General features: G+C 41.2%; 1 long non-coding RNA gene across 1 annotated transcript in view; it reads right to left on the bottom strand.

Annotated features, from left to right (window-relative positions):
• Window positions 1-1,072: 1,072 nt before the first annotated feature.
• Window positions 1,073-17,407, bottom strand: part of LOC140187734 (uncharacterized) — a 55,859-nt gene continuing 39,524 nt past the window's right edge. The window contains exons 3-4 of the long non-coding RNA XR_011883143.1: window positions 1,763-1,870; window positions 1,073-1,686 (exon numbers count right to left, since the gene is read on the bottom strand). This is a non-coding gene — a long non-coding RNA (uncharacterized lncRNA). The remainder of the gene's footprint in view (window positions 1,687-1,762; window positions 1,871-17,407) is intronic.

Here is a 17,407-nt window from a genome sequence, read left to right on the forward strand (position 1 = left end):
TGGGGCTCCACAGGGGACTGTCTTGTCTCCCTTTCTCTTCACCATTTACACCTCCGACTTCAACTACTGCACAGAGTCTTGTCATCTTCAGAAGTTTTTGGATGACTCTGCCATAGTTGGATGCATCAGCAAGGGAGGTGAGGCTGAGTACAGGGCTATGGTAGGAAACTTTGTCACATGGTGTGAGCAGAATTATCTGCAGCTTAATGTGAAAAAGACTAAGGAGCTGGTGGTAGACCTGAGGACAGCTAAGGTACCGGTGACCCCTGTTTCCATCCGGGGGGGTCAGTGTGGACATGGTGGAGGATTACAAATACCTGGGGATACGAATTGACAATAAACTGGACTGGTCAAAGAACACTGAGGCTGTCTACAAGAAGGGTCAGAGCCGTCTCTATTTCCTGAGGAGACTGAGGTCCTTTAACATCTGCTGGACGATGCTGAGGATGTTCTACGAGTATGTGGTGGCCAGTGCTGTCATGTTTGCTGTTGTGTGCTGGGGCAGCACGCTGAGGGTAGCAGACACCAACAGAATCAACAAACTCATTCGTAAGGCCAGTGATGTTGTGGGGATGGAACAGGACTCTCTCACAGTGGTGTCTGAAAAGAAGATGCTGTCTAAGTTGCATGCCATCTTGGTCAATGTCTCCCATCCACTACATAATGTACTGGGTGGGCACAGGAGTACATTCAGCCAGAGACTCATTCTACCGAGATGCAGCACAGAGCGTCATAGGAAGTCATTCCTGCCTGTGGCCATCAAACTTTACAACTCCTCCCTTGGAGGGTCAGACACCCTGAGCCAATAGGCTCGTCCTGGACTTATTTCATAATTTACTGGCATAATTTACATATTACTATTTAACTATTTATGGTTCTATCACTATTTATTATTTATGGTGCAACTGTAACGAAATCCATTTCCCCTGGGATGAATAAAGTATGACTATGGCAATGACTATGACTATGACTAATCTTATTTATAACCATTAATAACATTTAAATATTTCAATTAATATTAATTCAAGTTTAAGTTCAAATTCAAATTTAATTGTCATTCAACCATACAGGAATACCAAAGAATGCAGGCAAACAAACAGTGTTACTCTGGGACTAAGGTGCAACACACATTACCAGCAGTCATACACAGCACAAGGCACAAGGCACATATAGCAAATAAAAGATAGCAGTAAAATGCAGTCACACAAAAATATATATAGTCCAAGTCCCTGAGTCCATGAACGTTGCAGCAATCTGCTGTCAAACACAACACAGTTTGTCTTCTGCCAAGTGAACTCCAGGAGGAAACACTGGCTGCAGCATGGATGAATCGCCACACCGTCTCTGACAATCCAGTGGAGTGCCTGACTCTGACACTTCTCCTGGGCAGTTGTAAACAGGCGACACCACAGCTTGAGGCCTAGTCCTTGCTGTGACCAAGGCCACACAGCTTCCCCGCTGCCTGCCCCCACCATTCTCCAATAAACCAATGAATTGGACTTGCAGCATTCCACACCACCAATGTCCAACAGGGTCTTGCAATCTCAAGAAAAGTGACCACTCGTTGTTAGGCTGCGAACCTCCTTCGCTCACCAATGCCTCTCTGTCACATGCAGCATCAAAGTCCACAACAAGTCCAGCTCCTTCATTTTCTCCACCAATGAGCCAGTAGCTGATGGGGTAGACCTGTAGTACATAAAGTTCTTAATGCCGAGCAGGGTCTTGCAATCATAAAAAATGTGCTTAAAAAAGACATTAATACCTTCGGTTGAAGCTGCTGCATCTGACTGCACTGCCATTTTACCAGAAGAGTAAGATTACCAGATGCCTATCTAGTGAATTTGATGTCCAGGTTGTTTGGGTAGTCAATCTCGTTTGGGTGGAAAACAGAAGATTTTATTATAATTACCAGCAAGTTTCTGATTAATGAAGGATTAGATTCCTAAAGAATTCTTTATTATGCAAATACCTTAATAGCAGAATTTACAACAATCTTTTGATTTATACAAAAAGGTCAGAAATTACTCAAATCTCTTCCCAGTAAAGATGTAACATACCAAAATAAACCACACTTGTCTTGAAAAGCTGCAACTTACAGCTCATTCATTCAACAGTCAAAGATAGTTAAATGTTACTGGTTTTCATAGACATGTGTTAGAAAGACAGTCTGTAACTGTGTTTCCTGCCTTTCAACACTGTGAACGAAACGTTGTTAAGTGACAAAATAAATTAACTTAAACCTTTTCCTGTAACAAAGGTTCATTAAGGGAATGTTTTGTAACTGGGACAGACCTGAATGATGCTTCCTCAAATGCATACCAATGCATTGTATTAAAGTATTGGCGTAATGTTCATCACTGGCTCTATAAGGCCAGTGCTCAAATTGTACATTTCAAATTGACCTGAATGCCTGAAGGAAGAGGTAGGAGGGAGGTTAAAAACAACCTTATCAAATACAACAAGAGTCCAACCAATCTTTCATTGCTTCAAGAGCTAACAAACAAAATGGCTCAGACTAGGAGAAAGAGCACAATGAAGGGGATAGACAGCAAAAGATAAAAGAAAAGTTAATAAAGTAAAATCCCTCCCTGTTACAAGCAACTAATTATGGAAAGAAGCTCATATCTATCCTTCACAAACAAGAGAAAATCTGCAGATGCTGGAAATCCAAGCAACACACACAAAATGCGACAGGAGTGCCGAAGGGTTTCGGCCAGAAACATCGACTGTACCCTTTTCCATAGATGCTGCCTGGCCTGGTGAGTTCCTCCAGAATTTTGTGTGTGTTGCTCATATCTGCTCTTGATTCCATTATATAAACGTAGACAGAAAAGGGAACAGTTGTTATTTGACATTGGTACATAATTCTGGTTTTACACTCTGTGATCAAATGTATAAGAGCTACAAAAACCAATGGTTTACATACGTAGCTCCTATAGATTAGGCATGTCAACTAGAACTTTGTCAAAACTCTATAGCTGCATAGTGAAGAGTAAAAGTCTGCATCATAGCCTGGTATGAAAACAATGCCCAAGAATGGAAAAACCTACAAAAAGTAATGGACACAGCCTAGTCCATCATAGGAAAAGCCCTCCATGCCAATGACCACATCTACAAGGAGCACTGCCACAAGACAGCAGCAGCCATCACTAAGGACTCCCCACTGTGCAGACCATTCTCTCTTCTCGTTGCTGCCATCGGGAAGGAAATACCTTAGGTTCCTTAGGTTCCACACCATCAGGTTCAGTAACAGTTATTACCCTTCAACCATCAGGCTCCAGTACCAGTCTGGATAACTTCACTCACCTCAACTCTGAACTGATTCCACAACTGATTAACTCACTTTCAAGAATTCTACAATTCATGTTCTCAACATTATTTTATTTATTATTTAGTATTTGCTCAGTTTGTCTTCTTTTGCACATTGGTTGCTTGTCAGTCTTGTGTGCAGCTTTCCATTGATTCTATTGTATTTCTTTATTCTGCAGTGATTTTCTTTCATTTACAGGATGTGGGAATCACCAGCTAAGCCAGCATTTATTGCACATCCCTAGTTGCCCTTGAGAAGATGGTGATGAGCTGCCTTCTTGAACCGCTGCAGTCCCTGAGTTGTAGGTACACCCACAGTGCTGTTCGGGAGGGAATTCCATGATTTTGATCCAGCAACAAAGAAGGAACAGTGATATGTTTCCAAGCCAGGATGGTGAGTGACTTGGAGAGGGGATTTCCAGGTGGTGGTGTTCCCAGCTATCTGCTGTTCCTGTCCTTCTAGATGGTAGTGGTCGTGGGTCTGGAAGGTGCTGCCTTAGGAACTTTGGTGTGTTGTTGCAGTCCATCTTGTAGATAGTACACACTGCTGCAACTGTTCATCGATGGTGGAGGGATTGGATGCTTGTGGAAGGGGTATCAATCAAGTTGGCTGCCTTGTACTGGGTGGTATCAAGCTTCTTGACTGTTGATGGAGCTGCACTCATCCAGGCGAGTGGTGAGTATTCAATTACACCCTTGACCTGAGCCTTGTAGATGGTAGACGGCTTTGGGGAGTCAGGAAGTGACCTACACGCCACAGGATTCCTAGCCTTTGACCTGCTCTGGTAGGCATGGTGTTTATATGGCTGGACCAGTTTAGTTTCCTGTCAATGGTAACCCCCAGGATGTTGATATTAGGGGATTCAGTGATAGCGATGCCACTGAGTGTCAAGGGACGATGGTTAGAGCCTCTCTTGTTGGAGATGATCATTGCCTGGCACTTGCGTGGCTCGAATGTTACTTGCCACTTGTCAGCCCAAGCCTGGGTCTTGTCCAGGTCCTGCTGCATTTGAGTATGAACTGCTTCACTATCTGAGGAATCAGAAATGGTGCTGAACATTGTGCGGTCATCTGCAAACATCCCACTTCTGACTTTATGACAAAAGGAAGGTCATTGATGAAGCAGCAGATGGTTCGTTCTTGGATACTTCCCTGAGGAACGCCTGCAGTGACGTCCTGAGGATGAGATGATTGACTTCCAACCACCACAACCATCTTCCTTTGTGTCAGGTATGATTCCAACCAGCAGAGGGTTTTCCTCCTAATTCCCATTGACTCTATTTTAGCTAGGGCACCTTGATGCCATACTCAGTCAAATGCTGCCTTGATGTCGAGGGCTATCACTCTCACCTGACCTCTGGCATTTAGCTCTTCAGTCTGTGTTTGGACCAAGCAGGTGATGAGGTCAGGAGCTGAGTGGCCTTGACAGAACCCAAACTGGGCATCCATAAGCAGGTTATTGCCAAGTAGGTGCTGCATGATAGCACTGTTGATAACCCCTTCCATTGCTTTGCTGATGATTGAGAATAGGCTGATAGGGCGGTAATTGGCTGGGTTGGACTTGCTCTGTTTCTTGTGTACAGGACATACCTGGGTAATTCTCCACATTATCAGGTAGATGCCTGTGTTGTAGCTGTACTGGAACAGCATGGTTCATGGCGCAGCAAGTTCTGGAGCACAAGTCTTCAGGACTATTGCCGGGATTTTGTCTGGGCTCATAGCCTTCACAGTATTCAGTGCTTTCACCCATTTCTTGATATCACGTAGAGTGAATCGGACTGGCTGCATATTGACATCTGGGATGCTGGGGACTTCAGGAGGAGGCCGAGCTGGATCATCTACTTGGCACTTCTGAAGACTGAAGATTGCTGCAAATGCCTCAGCCTTATCTTTTGCTTAGGTGTGCTCATTGAGGATGGGAATATTTTGTGAAGCCTCCCCCTCCAGTGAGATGTTTGATTGTCTACCACTATTGACGGCTGGATGTGAAAGGATTACAGAGCTTAGATCTGATCCACAGGTTATGGTACCTCTCAGCTCAGTCTATTACTTGCTGCTTATGGTGTCTGGGATGCAGGTAGTCCTATATTGTGGCTTCACCAGAGTGACACCTCCTATTGAGGTATGCCTGGTGTTGTTCTTAGCATGCTCTCCAGCACTCTTCATTGAACCAGGGTTGATTCCCTGGCCTAGTGGTAATGCTAGACTGGGGAATATGCCAGGCCATGAGGTTATAGATTGTAGTTGAGTACAATTCTGCTGCTGCTGATGGCCTACAGCGCCTCATAGATGCCCAGTCTTGGGCTGCTAGATCTGTTCAAAGTCTCTCCCATTTAGCATGGTGGCAGTGACACACAACTCGGTGGAGGGTTTCTTTAATGTGGAGATGGGATTTTGACTCTGCAACTACTGTGTGAGTATTGCCAACAAATAATGCCAGCGAGAAAATGAATCTCAGGGTAGTACATACACATACATTGATAATAAATTTACTTTGAACTTTAAGAATCTCAGCAAACCTCTTGTAGCACAGTAGCTGACATCATCTCAGCTTCTCTCTCTTGTCACAGGGTAGTTTAGACTGCCTTAGTGTGAAGGGAATCACAACTATGAGTCCCAATGCTAGGCCTGACATAATAAACCCCTTGATATTCTGGGGGGTTTTGCCATCCCATAGTTCAAAAAACATAACTTTTCTCCCTCTGATTAGTTAACTACTAATACCCAAGGCCATTGTAACCCAGACAAATCTTCCATAATGGTGTAAAGTTGACGTAGCAACTTCTGTTCTTGTAATTGTCTTCAAGTGTCTGAACTCAGCAAAGTAATTTGTAAAAGCTTCCTAAATAAATAAGTAAACTGTGTGTTCAGAGATTAGATGCTTCTCTTTAATTATTACATCGTGCGCAAAACTATATCAATGGTTTAAATGCATTTTTTTCCCATTTACATGCATCTGGGGACACCCCCAAAGCACAGAACATCTGTCTCCTGTTTTGTAAGCAAACAGGTGATTTGCATGCTAAATATTACGGAACTTGGAAACATCTTAAAGTGATCTGAAATGCACAGGAATATACACTGTACGTACTGTGAGTTCTGCAATTTATAATCCGACCACAGGAGCACTGCCCACCATATTGTCAAAGTCAAAATAAATTTATTATCTAATTACTTATATGTCACCATATACTACCCTGAGAATTCTCTTGCAAGGATTTACAGAAATGAAGAAATACAATATAACTTATTAAAACTATACATAAACACTGACAAACAACCAATGTGCAAAAGAAGACAAATTGTGCCTAGTAAATAAATAATACTGAGAACTTGAGCTGTAGTGTCCTTGAAAGTGTCAGAAGATCGTCAAATCACTAGTGCATTTAGACAGTTCAAGAGTGTGTTTCTTAAAGGGAAATTACTGGAGTATTTATTTACACATGAATAAATCAGAAGACGATATGAGGCTCCATCTTTATATATTCTTATATTTTGTTCAGTGTCTTTGTACACTCATACAATTCTTCTACAGCTAATTATGAGCACTTTTATAGCCAAGACCCCTTAAAAAGAAAACATTTACCTAAATAGGTCTTCAACAGATCAACTCTTTGCTCTAGACCCCAAGTAATTTTCCAATACGTTGCAGAAAGTAGATGCCTCATAACTAGCATAGAAGAAAGCCTTCTTTTAAGAGAAAAGATGTTTCCAATCACTTGGAATAAATGTCTGTATGGGTGCAACCACCCCAAATCTGATCCTGAGCAATCCAAATCTAAATGAAGCTCCAGCAACACACATAAAAGTTGCTGGTGAACGAAGCAGAGGTACAGTCGACGTTTCAGAAGCTCCACTACTTAACGATATTTTCTATACCCTACCCAATCCAAAGGTACTTACAAAACTACTTGCTGTCCTGCCTGTACATTGATTAGATTTTATTTAGAGATGCAACACAAAAACAGGCCCTTCTGGCCCAATAAGACCATGTTGCCCAATTACATCTATGTGACAATTAACCTACTAACCCAACCCAGGGGAAACCCACCTGGTCAAGGGCAGAACGTACAAGTTCCTCACAGACAGCAGCAGAAGTGAAACAGGGTTGCTGGAACTGTAATAGTGTTATGCTCATGGCTATGTTACCACGCCACCTTCTTTGGAGGATCCCTGTAGTAAACTAAGTAAATCATTTTAACCTGGATTAAGTACTAAGATGGGCCAATATAGTTCAGACCAACCCAAATATTTTATCAGAATTTGCACCATTCCGAATCTAGTTAATCTCAATATGTACACAGACTCTGGCTGAGCAGCCAGTTCATGGTTGAAAAGGCAAAGTCCCCACATTCTCCCTTCAAGACAATGTTAAAGTAGATTTTCATTGACCTTACAACTGCTTGTGGTAAAGGTTGAACTAGTATTTGTGAAGGTGCGTTCTCACAGAGAAATTGTACATTCACCTCCAACGTCAACCCTTTTTTGGATAAGCGGTGAAAAGACCACAAAGCCACACAACCCAAACCAGCAGCATAAAAGACGCAGCTGGAAGTTAGTATGTCTCAGGACTACACTGCCTTTGCACTATGGATACATTCATTCTAAAAGGTTCTGGCAACAACTCATCATAAGCACTGCTACCACTGAGAGAGCTTCTGGGTTTAACACAAGTCAAAGTTTAAGCATTGAACAGTCCCAAAGGCACAGTAAGTACCAAGCACACAGAAAATATGATTTCACATTAAGATCAAGAACGTGCTAAAGTGTACTTGGTGCTGTCACTGAATAGACGTAGAGGTTTCTTCTGTGTGTTAGAATGAATGGCAACTGTGTGAGCTATTGAAGGGTCTGCTGGTGATCCAATTTCATTTGAGGAATGAAGAATAAAAAGTTTTGCAATGGCTAGACATGGTTGCTAAGGGCAGATCTCTGAAGTAAGGATGGTAGGAATGTCCCTGCAGACAGTATGAGTTGTTCCTTATTTTACTTCCAAAAGTCCCTCAAATCATACCTGTGTGGCCAGTTTCCAAAAGTCTCTCAAAATCAAGCAGCATGCAATCAAACCTGCGTGGCCAGCTTCCAAAGTCTCTTAAAATCAGGTACCATGCAATCATACCTGAGTCACCAACTTCCAGTGAACAAAAACATACTGTAACATTTCTGCCAAAGCCAGTTTCCGAATTGATAAGCAGAAGAAAGGGAAAAGTGAAGAATGGTGCATTTTTTGAATTCTGAACCCCTTATCGCATTCATGAACAACAGGGGAGTTCTCCTAGACAGGTACATGTTCTTTCCCAAATAAAGATTGTCTAGTGATGCATTTTGTGGTTTAGTAATTCTGTAATAATAATCCCTTCATTTACACTCAGTGGCCACTTTACTAGATACAGGAGGTACTTAATAACATGGCTATTGAGTGTATGCTCGTGGTCTTCCACTGTTATAGCCCGTCCACTTCAAGATTCAACACATTGTGTGTTCAAAGATGCTCTTCTGCGCACCACTGTTCTAACATGTGGATATTTGAGTTACTATCACCTTCCTGACAGGTTGAACCAGTCTGGCCAGTCTCCTCCACAGAACTGCTGCTCACTGGATGTTTTTTGGTTTTCATGCTATTCTCTGTATACTCTAGAGGCTGTTGTGTGTGAAAACCTAAGGTGATAAGCAGTTTCTAAGATACTCAAACCACCATGTCCGGCACCAACAATCATTCCACAGCCAAAATCATTTAGGTCACATTTCTTCTCCATTCTGATGTTTGGTCCGAACAACAACTGAACTTCTTGACCATGACTGCATGCTTTGCTGTGTTGAGTTGCATTGAGTTGCTACCACATGATTGGCTGTTTAGATATTTGCGTCAACGAGCTGGTATACAGCTGTACCTAATAAAGTGGCCACTGAGTGTATGACAGACTAACGCTTTCTTTTTTGTATTTTTTCCTCATTTAGATACAAGAAAACATTCTAAACTTATTGATTTTGAGCATGTCCTAGAGTGATAATTTTGTTTTCAAAATGATCACCTTAGGTGATAGAAAAGCCACTGAATTGTGCTTGGGCTTCAGCATTAAAATGGCAACCTGCTCTGATGTATTACCTTTAAATGTTACATGGCCCAAAGTGCTCCATGGAATATGCCCTTCTTACTTAATGCTCTGGCATCATCTTGAATGAATGTGACCGCTCACTATTCCCTCTTGATTCACCTTTTAATTAAATTTAACTGTAGGTATGTTCATGTAGCACTAATGAAACACTAACTGGTAGATACCTTTCCTCAATAAAGCTCATCAACTGATAATCAAAAATGTGCTGACATTCAAAATGTGCGGAATTAAAAAAAGATCCTTCATTGAAACTTTAGCACCAAAATTCTAATGATCTTTGGCCATTCTACTTTTGAGGAAGCAGAAAAAAAGGAAAATGTGACAGAACCCTATAGTGGCTTCCAATTCCCTTATGCAGAAAAGGACGAAGACTGAAGAAAACTTGCCCTCTTGAAAAACCCCTGAGGTTTCACAAATCTGCGGAATTCACTGAGAAATTAGCTTCTGATGAAAATCTGTTGGTTCAAATACCATAAATTTATGGAGAAAAATACTGTATATATTTTCCTTAAATTGGAAATAATATTTAAGGGTTTATGTGATTCTGTAAACTAGAATATTGAGCCCACGAATTCATTTTCAGTAAGAGGATACAAGATGCAAGGAGAATTTGAGAAGACGGACATTTTTCTATTTAAGGCATGAAAGCTAATCATGCATCTATTATACAATTCAGCAGGAAGGAAAAGTCAATCATCTTATCTAAGGGAGAAAAATATAATTGGCAATTAACATAATAATAGCTGCTAATTTATTTCTAGGACATTATGCTAAGTTACTCACTTGTTAAGTGTGTACAATAGATATACACCATTTTAACTATTAAGAGGTAGCCGTATAAGAAATTACTCCTTTTACTCATAAAGCACATTTCCATTCCATCTCTAATTACTTGTAGAGAGGGTATTATCACGACTCTATAGCTGACTACTCAAAATCTTAAGGTTGTATGTTCAAGTCATAGCAGAGGCTTCAGCACAAAAATCCAGGCTGATGAGTGCATTATGAAGAGAATTCAGCATTGTTGGAGGTGCCATCTTTCAGTGTTTAAGACACATTTGGTCAGGTACATAAATTGGAAACATTTACAGGGATGTAAGCCAAACCCAGGCAAATGGGACCAGCTCAGGTAGGCACATTGGTCCACGTGGAAAAGGTGGGCTGAAGGGCCAGTTTCCAAAGTTCAAAGTTTGAAGTAAATTATTTATTGAAGTACATGTGTGTCACCATATACAACACTGAGATTTATTTTCTTGCAGGTATTCACAATAGACAGAAAGAATCACTATAGAATCAATGAAAATGCACACACAAGTCAGATAAACAATCCAAATGCAAAAGACAACAAACTGTGGAAATACAAAAAAAAGTAATTAATAAATAAATAAATACACAATAAATATCGAGAATATGAGATGAAAAGTGCTTGTGAGTCCATTGGCTGTGGGAACAGTTCAGTGTTGGGGTGAGTGAAGTTACCCCCTTTGGTTCAAGACCCTGATGGATGAGGGGTAATAACTGTTTCTGAATCTGGTGGTGTGGGTCCTGAGGTTCCTAAACCTTCTTCCTGATGGCATCAGCAAGAAGAGGGCATGGCATAGATGTTGGGGATCCCTGATGATGAATGCTGCTTCCCTGCAGCAGTTCTCCATGTAGATGTGCTCAAAGGTGAAGATGGACTGGTCTGCATCCACTACTTTTTGTAGGATTTTCCATTCAAGGGCACTCACGTTTCCATACCAGGCTGTGATGCAGCTAGTCAATATACTCTCCACTACAAATCTATGCAAATTTGTCAAAGTTGTAGATGTCATGCCAAATCTCTACAAACTCCTAAGTACAGGCACTGCCATGCTTTCTTTGTAATAACACTTTCATACTATTCCCTGGAATGATAATGCCAAGGTATTTAAAGTTGCTGACCCTCTCCACCTCTGATCCCATGATGAGGACAGGATCATGGACTACCGGTTTCCTCCTCCTGTAGTCAATAATCATCTCCTTGGTCTTACTGACATTGAGTGAGAGGTTGACGTTGTGGCACCATTCAACTAGATTTTCAATCTCCCTCCTATCTGCTGATTCATCACCACCCTTGATTCGGCCCATGACAGTGGTGTCATAGGCAAACTTAAATATGGCATTGGAGCTGTGCTTAGCCTCACAGTCATAAGTATAAAGTGAGTGAAGTAGGGGGTTAAGAACACAGCCTTGTGGTGTACCTGTGCTGATGGTGATTGTGGAGGAGATGTTGTTGTCAATCCAAACTGACTGGAGTCTGCAAGTGAGAAAATCAAGGATCCAATTGCATAAGGGGATATTGAGGCCCAGGTCTTGGAGCCTATTGATTAGTTTTATGAAGGTGGTAGTATTAAATGCAGAGCTGTAATCAATGAAGAGCATCCTGATGTTTGCATTTTCACTATCATTGCCGTGTTGTGTAATCCTCCGAGTCACTAAACAGAGGCCTTGTCTCTTTTCTCACTGGGTGTAAATAAAAACCAGCTAACAAAAGGGAAGCTAACGCAGACACTCTCACCAATATTTATCCTTTATTCAATGATTTTTAAGGAGAGTTGTCACTGGGCCATGTCGTGCTGGATCTGCCTGCTTCCTGCCCAGCCATCCCGAATTATTTATTTCTCTGAATAGGGAGGACCAAGTGATATCCTAGTGGCCTCCTGCGAAGTAGTATAGGTTTTAAGGGAAAGTGCTAACATGCCCCTACCTCAACAATACTTTGATGTCTTTGAAAATTAACTGAACACTTAAAAGCAATTCCAAAAGATCCAAAAGAGATCCTGCAGATGCTGGAAATCCAGAGCAACACACACACACGCAAATGCTGGAGGAAATCAGCAAGTTAGTTAGCATTTATGGAAATGAATAAACAGTCGATGTTTTGGGCGAGACACTTCATCTGGCTTCTTCCCCCTTCCTTTCCAACCCTGATGAAGGGTCGATTGTTTATTCATTTCCATAGATGCTGCCGGATTTGCTAAATTCCTCCAGCAAGCTTTGTGTGTTGCTCCAAAAGATTTAAATGATAATAAAAAAGACCAAAAAGTACCAATAAACAACTAAGAACATTAAAACAGAGTAAAATATTCAAAAACATATCTGTATTTTCCCCCAACTGAATAGAACTAGTGTCTAGCTAATTTTGGCATAAACTAGTTCTAAACTTTATTCTTAATCTATTTAATTGGTCAAATTTTATCTCCTCAGCTGGCATGCTGGGATTTGAACTCATGACTCTAGGTCAATCCTCCAATACATTAACCACAATTGTGCTGCATTTATTTTCCAAGTAAAATCAATCTAGAGTTTTAAGAGTTTAGTAATGTGAATTTCTCTAACAAAAATGACATAGAAAAGCCAGAGCATACTGTTCATCCCTGGATACCATGATGGCAAACCACAGTATCCAATAATCCCACACCAGCATCGGATCCAGAGTAATAGTTATTTTGTTCTCCTTTACATTTGTGCTGAAGAATGACAATAAACAGTCTTGAATCTTGAGTAACGAGGATAGCTCAGTGTAAGTTTTGGTCCCATCCACAAAGAAAATTGTAAATCATCTTCTGTTACCACTCCAGTGATATTTGTATTCAGTTTCATACCCTACAACGGTGGAGTATCATGGAGTTCTCAAACTTAAGAGTTAAACAGTTAGTAGTATAGCCAAGCCCTCTCAAAGTCTAACCCTACGTCTCTGTTGTGAGAGTTGGAAATGGATAATTATGGCCAACAGGGCTCTGGTGAAGCTGTACAGGCCAATCCCCAGTAAGGTGGACACAATGGATTACAGAAATATTGATGAACTCCAGCCACACCATCAACTTTGGACGATGGAGACAGGAGGTCAATGGCTTAATATAAGGGAGCTAAGGGCCCAAGAAGACAAATTATAGCCAAGAGGCTACCACAACCTTCAGGTATATAAAACTACATTTTGATACTGAATTCTGATATTAGTTAGAGTCATGATGGTGTGGTATGATCTTTCCTATTCCCAACTTCTGACGTAGTCTGGTAATCGTTATCTAATATAATATTCAACGGAAATCACAAGACTTCAATTATGACTCCTTTTGCTCATGTTCTATTCTGCATACTCCATAGTTCATCTCATGACACTAATTAACAGTAATCAATATGCACAACTCTCAGGAGCTGTAAGAAGAATAAAAGCAATAAAACTGCAAGCGTTCGAAAGGGAAATAAATCATAGATTTGACAGCAGCTGTAAGAAAGAAGATCCATCTGACATGGAGTGCAGTTTTTTTATATATAGTCATTTAAGGGCTGTTGGCTTTGAAGGAGATGTTGCTGAACTGCTGTAGTCCTTGGTGTGTGTGTATATACACAAAACTGATAGGAAGAGAGTTCTGAGATTCTGAATGAATAACCGTGAAGGAACAGTGACATATTTCCAAGTCAGGATGATGTATGACTCAGAGGGTAACTTACATTCAGTGGTGTTCACTTGCTTCTGCTGCCCTTGTCCTTTTACGTGGTAGATATCATGAATTTTGGTGTCTAAGGATGGCGCTGAGTTGCTGTAGTGGATGGTGTCAATGGTACACACTGTTGCTAATGTGTGTCGGTCTTTTTGGAGGGAGTGGGTGCTTATGGATGGGGTGCCAATTAAGCAAGCTACAATGTTCCATATGGTCTTGAGCTTCTTGTGTGTTGTTGAAGCTGCACACATCCAGGCGAGTAGAAAATATTCTATCACACTCCTGACTTGAGCCTTGTGGCTGGTGAGCTGGGTCTGAGGAGTAAGGAGTTGAGTTACTCCCCACAGACCATTAGACATAGGAACTATATCAGGCCATTTGGCCCATCAAATCTGCTCCGCATTCCATCATGGCTGATATTTTATCCCTCTCACTCCATTCTTCTGCCTTCTCCCTGTAACCTCTGATGTCTTACTAATTCAAAACCTATCAACATCCAGTTTTAATATACCCAATGGCTTAGCCTCCACAGCCATCTGTGACAATGAAATTTACCTTCTGGCTAAAGAAAGTCCTTCTCATTTTTGTTCTAAGGAGAGTTTCCTACTATTCTAAGGCTGTCCCCTCTGGTCCTAAATGTCCTCACCATTTGAAACGTCCTTTCAATGTCCACTCTATCCAGCCCTTTCAATAGTCAATAGGTTTCGTTGGGATGCGCCCTCATTATTCTATTCTCCAGAGAGTGCAGGCCCAGAGCCATCAAATGCTCCTCATGCAAGACAATAAATCTTTTGCCGATGGTAACAATTAATTTAACCTGTTTTCTTCACTTTTTCTTCTATTTTGTCATTATCGTTAAGATCCATATTGACTTGGACAGTTGAGACAAGCCTCCAACACCACAGGAAGAATTGAATCCATATATTTGTTCACTGAATGTGGTAGATCCTTTAATTGATCATATTCAGGAATTTTCTTATTTTTAAACTTCACATGTTTCTCTGGCAGAGAAGTTACTTCCTTGACTCACTGTTTTAAAGGCATTATGCAACTGACTATTATCCCACCACCCAAACTAAAACATGATAATAAGAAGGGCTATTTTTGTTTCAGGCACTTCCAGGCAAGAGGCAGTCATATTGCTGACACAAATAGTGATGCCATTCCCTTGCAACCCTATTTTTGGAGAATCACAGAGAAACATTGCAGGGGAAACCATCACGCAATCTTTGGGTGTTTGTTCCCAGTCACCTGTCGGACATTCAGGTTTTACTACTGCAACACTGGACAGGGATGTCCCCAGGGTAAGTTAATTCATCATCATTATATGCCATGTCGTGTGATGTAGGCAATTATAGTCAATGACCATGACTGTTCCTGGCAAATTTTTCTACAGAACTAGTTTGCCATTGCCTTCTTCTGGGCAGTGTCTTTACAAGATGGATGGCCCCAGCCATTATCAATACCCATTAAAGATGTCTGCCTGGCTCAGTGGTCACATAACCAGGACTTATGATATGCACCAGCTGCTCATATGACCATCCACCACCTGATCCAATGGCTGCACATGACCATGATCAGGGGGCTAAGCAGATGCTGCACCTTGCCCAAGGGTGACCTGCAGGCTAGCGGAGGAAAGGAGAACCCTACACCTCCTGTGGTGGAGACGTATCTCCATCCCACCACTCAAACCAATTGCCTACCTAAATTCTTCAAGCACTTCCATCCCAATACCAAACCCTCACTCGTCATCTGATATGCATGCTGGCCCTAGCCTCATAATCATTTAGTACAGTAAGCTAGAGGGTTGGAATGGAGCAGCAATGTAAGGAAAAGGAGCAAAAATATCCCACTCAGCCCTTCAAGCCCAGCTTGCCAGAGAATTTTGAGGTCTGGGGCTAGACTGCAGGTGAGAGGATTATTGAGAATTTGGTGAAATGTGGGAAAGGAGTGATCACAGCTTTAAGATAAATAATTACATACCTCATTATTGAAGATCTGTGACCACCTATGACCTCAAAAACAACAACTAGACATATGCCATGACTGCTATGTTCCTGGAGATCATGGTCACAGCCACCCTTAGCTTTCTCATCGCAAGTTCATCATGGGCTGTTGCTTAAGATTTCTGCCAGATATCACAGTATGCTGCTTCTTGCTTCTTTAGACAATCATCAGACTCCATATTCAAAACAGGAAGACTTGGTCTACTTTTCCTTCAGTTTACTGAAACTGCCAGAGCAGTATTAGCTTCTCCAAAGTGCAGGCACTCATTTCCTTACATATATTTTCCTGACAACCTCCTGTCAGGAGTGCCTGGCTGCAGCTCTAGCTGATCTCCACGGCTTCCTTTCACAAAGATTGTTCTTCCTGTGGGTATTATTCTTAACCAGATAGTTGAAATCCCTTTGACACTCAATGATTCAGGAATAGCTTCTTCCCCTCTGCTATCAGATTTCTGAATGGATATCGAACTCATGAACTGAACACTACCTCACTACCTTTTTTTTTCTTTTTGCACTACTAATTATAACTTAACTTAGTATATATATAGTTCTTACTGCAATTTAGTTTTCATTATTACGTATTGGAATATACTGCAAACAAATTCACAACATATGCCCGTGATATAAACCTGGTTCTGATTCTGACTCCTTCAGGGTACTCTTCGATCCCACACCCGCCCATCACTGCAGCATCCATTCACTCAATATACCTGGGAGAGATCTGCTTAAGCTGTTGCATTTATGAGTTGGCTACATAAATTACACCTGCTGTGATACATGATCAGAACAATAAGAACTTACAAAATATCAAAAGAAAACACCACACTGAAACCAGCAATGTAATATATGCAGAGAAATCTGACAACACTGTCCTGCAAGCTTGCCAAATTAAGTTATTTCTCTTTATGTAACCTTTGCAAAGAGGATAAAGATGACACACAGCAGGGTTTTAATGCTTAGAAAAATGGTATGGAGCAATTTCTAGACATGTACATAAGTGCTGAATCCATTCAGTTGTTTTACGTCACCCCTGGATTTAAAGAAGAGTGTTTATTTCTGCTAAAAGGTGTGAATAGAATTGACAGTAAATATTCAAACTGTATACGTGTAAATTTGTTTTATGCCCAGAAGATATGTGAATAGAATTAACAGTAACATTTTCAAACTATACACACGTTTGGATTTGTGTTATGCCCACAAGATATTGCACAGGATGTGTGAAAACCAGAGAAAGCATCAGGTACAATATCAGAAAAAAGTATACACTTCAGTGAAAGTATATTACAAGCAGTTAGTTACTGTCTGTTGAGTCGCTAGCATTTAAGTTTCTCCATCTGTCTGTCCTTGGCTATCTTCTCTGTTGTGCCCCAGGTGTGGTTCAGGGTCCTCATTTCTGCCTCTAGGGTATGGCACATAGCTACCTTTGGTCTCCCACATTTTCTCTACCCTTCAGGGGTCCAATAAAATGCTGTCTTGATTATGGAGTCGGCCTCTCGTCTCATCACGTATG

This window comes from Mobula birostris, chromosome 25 (genome assembly GCF_030028105.1).
Source record: "Mobula birostris isolate sMobBir1 chromosome 25, sMobBir1.hap1, whole genome shotgun sequence".
Taxonomy (NCBI): domain Eukaryota; kingdom Metazoa; phylum Chordata; class Chondrichthyes; order Myliobatiformes; family Myliobatidae; genus Mobula; species Mobula birostris.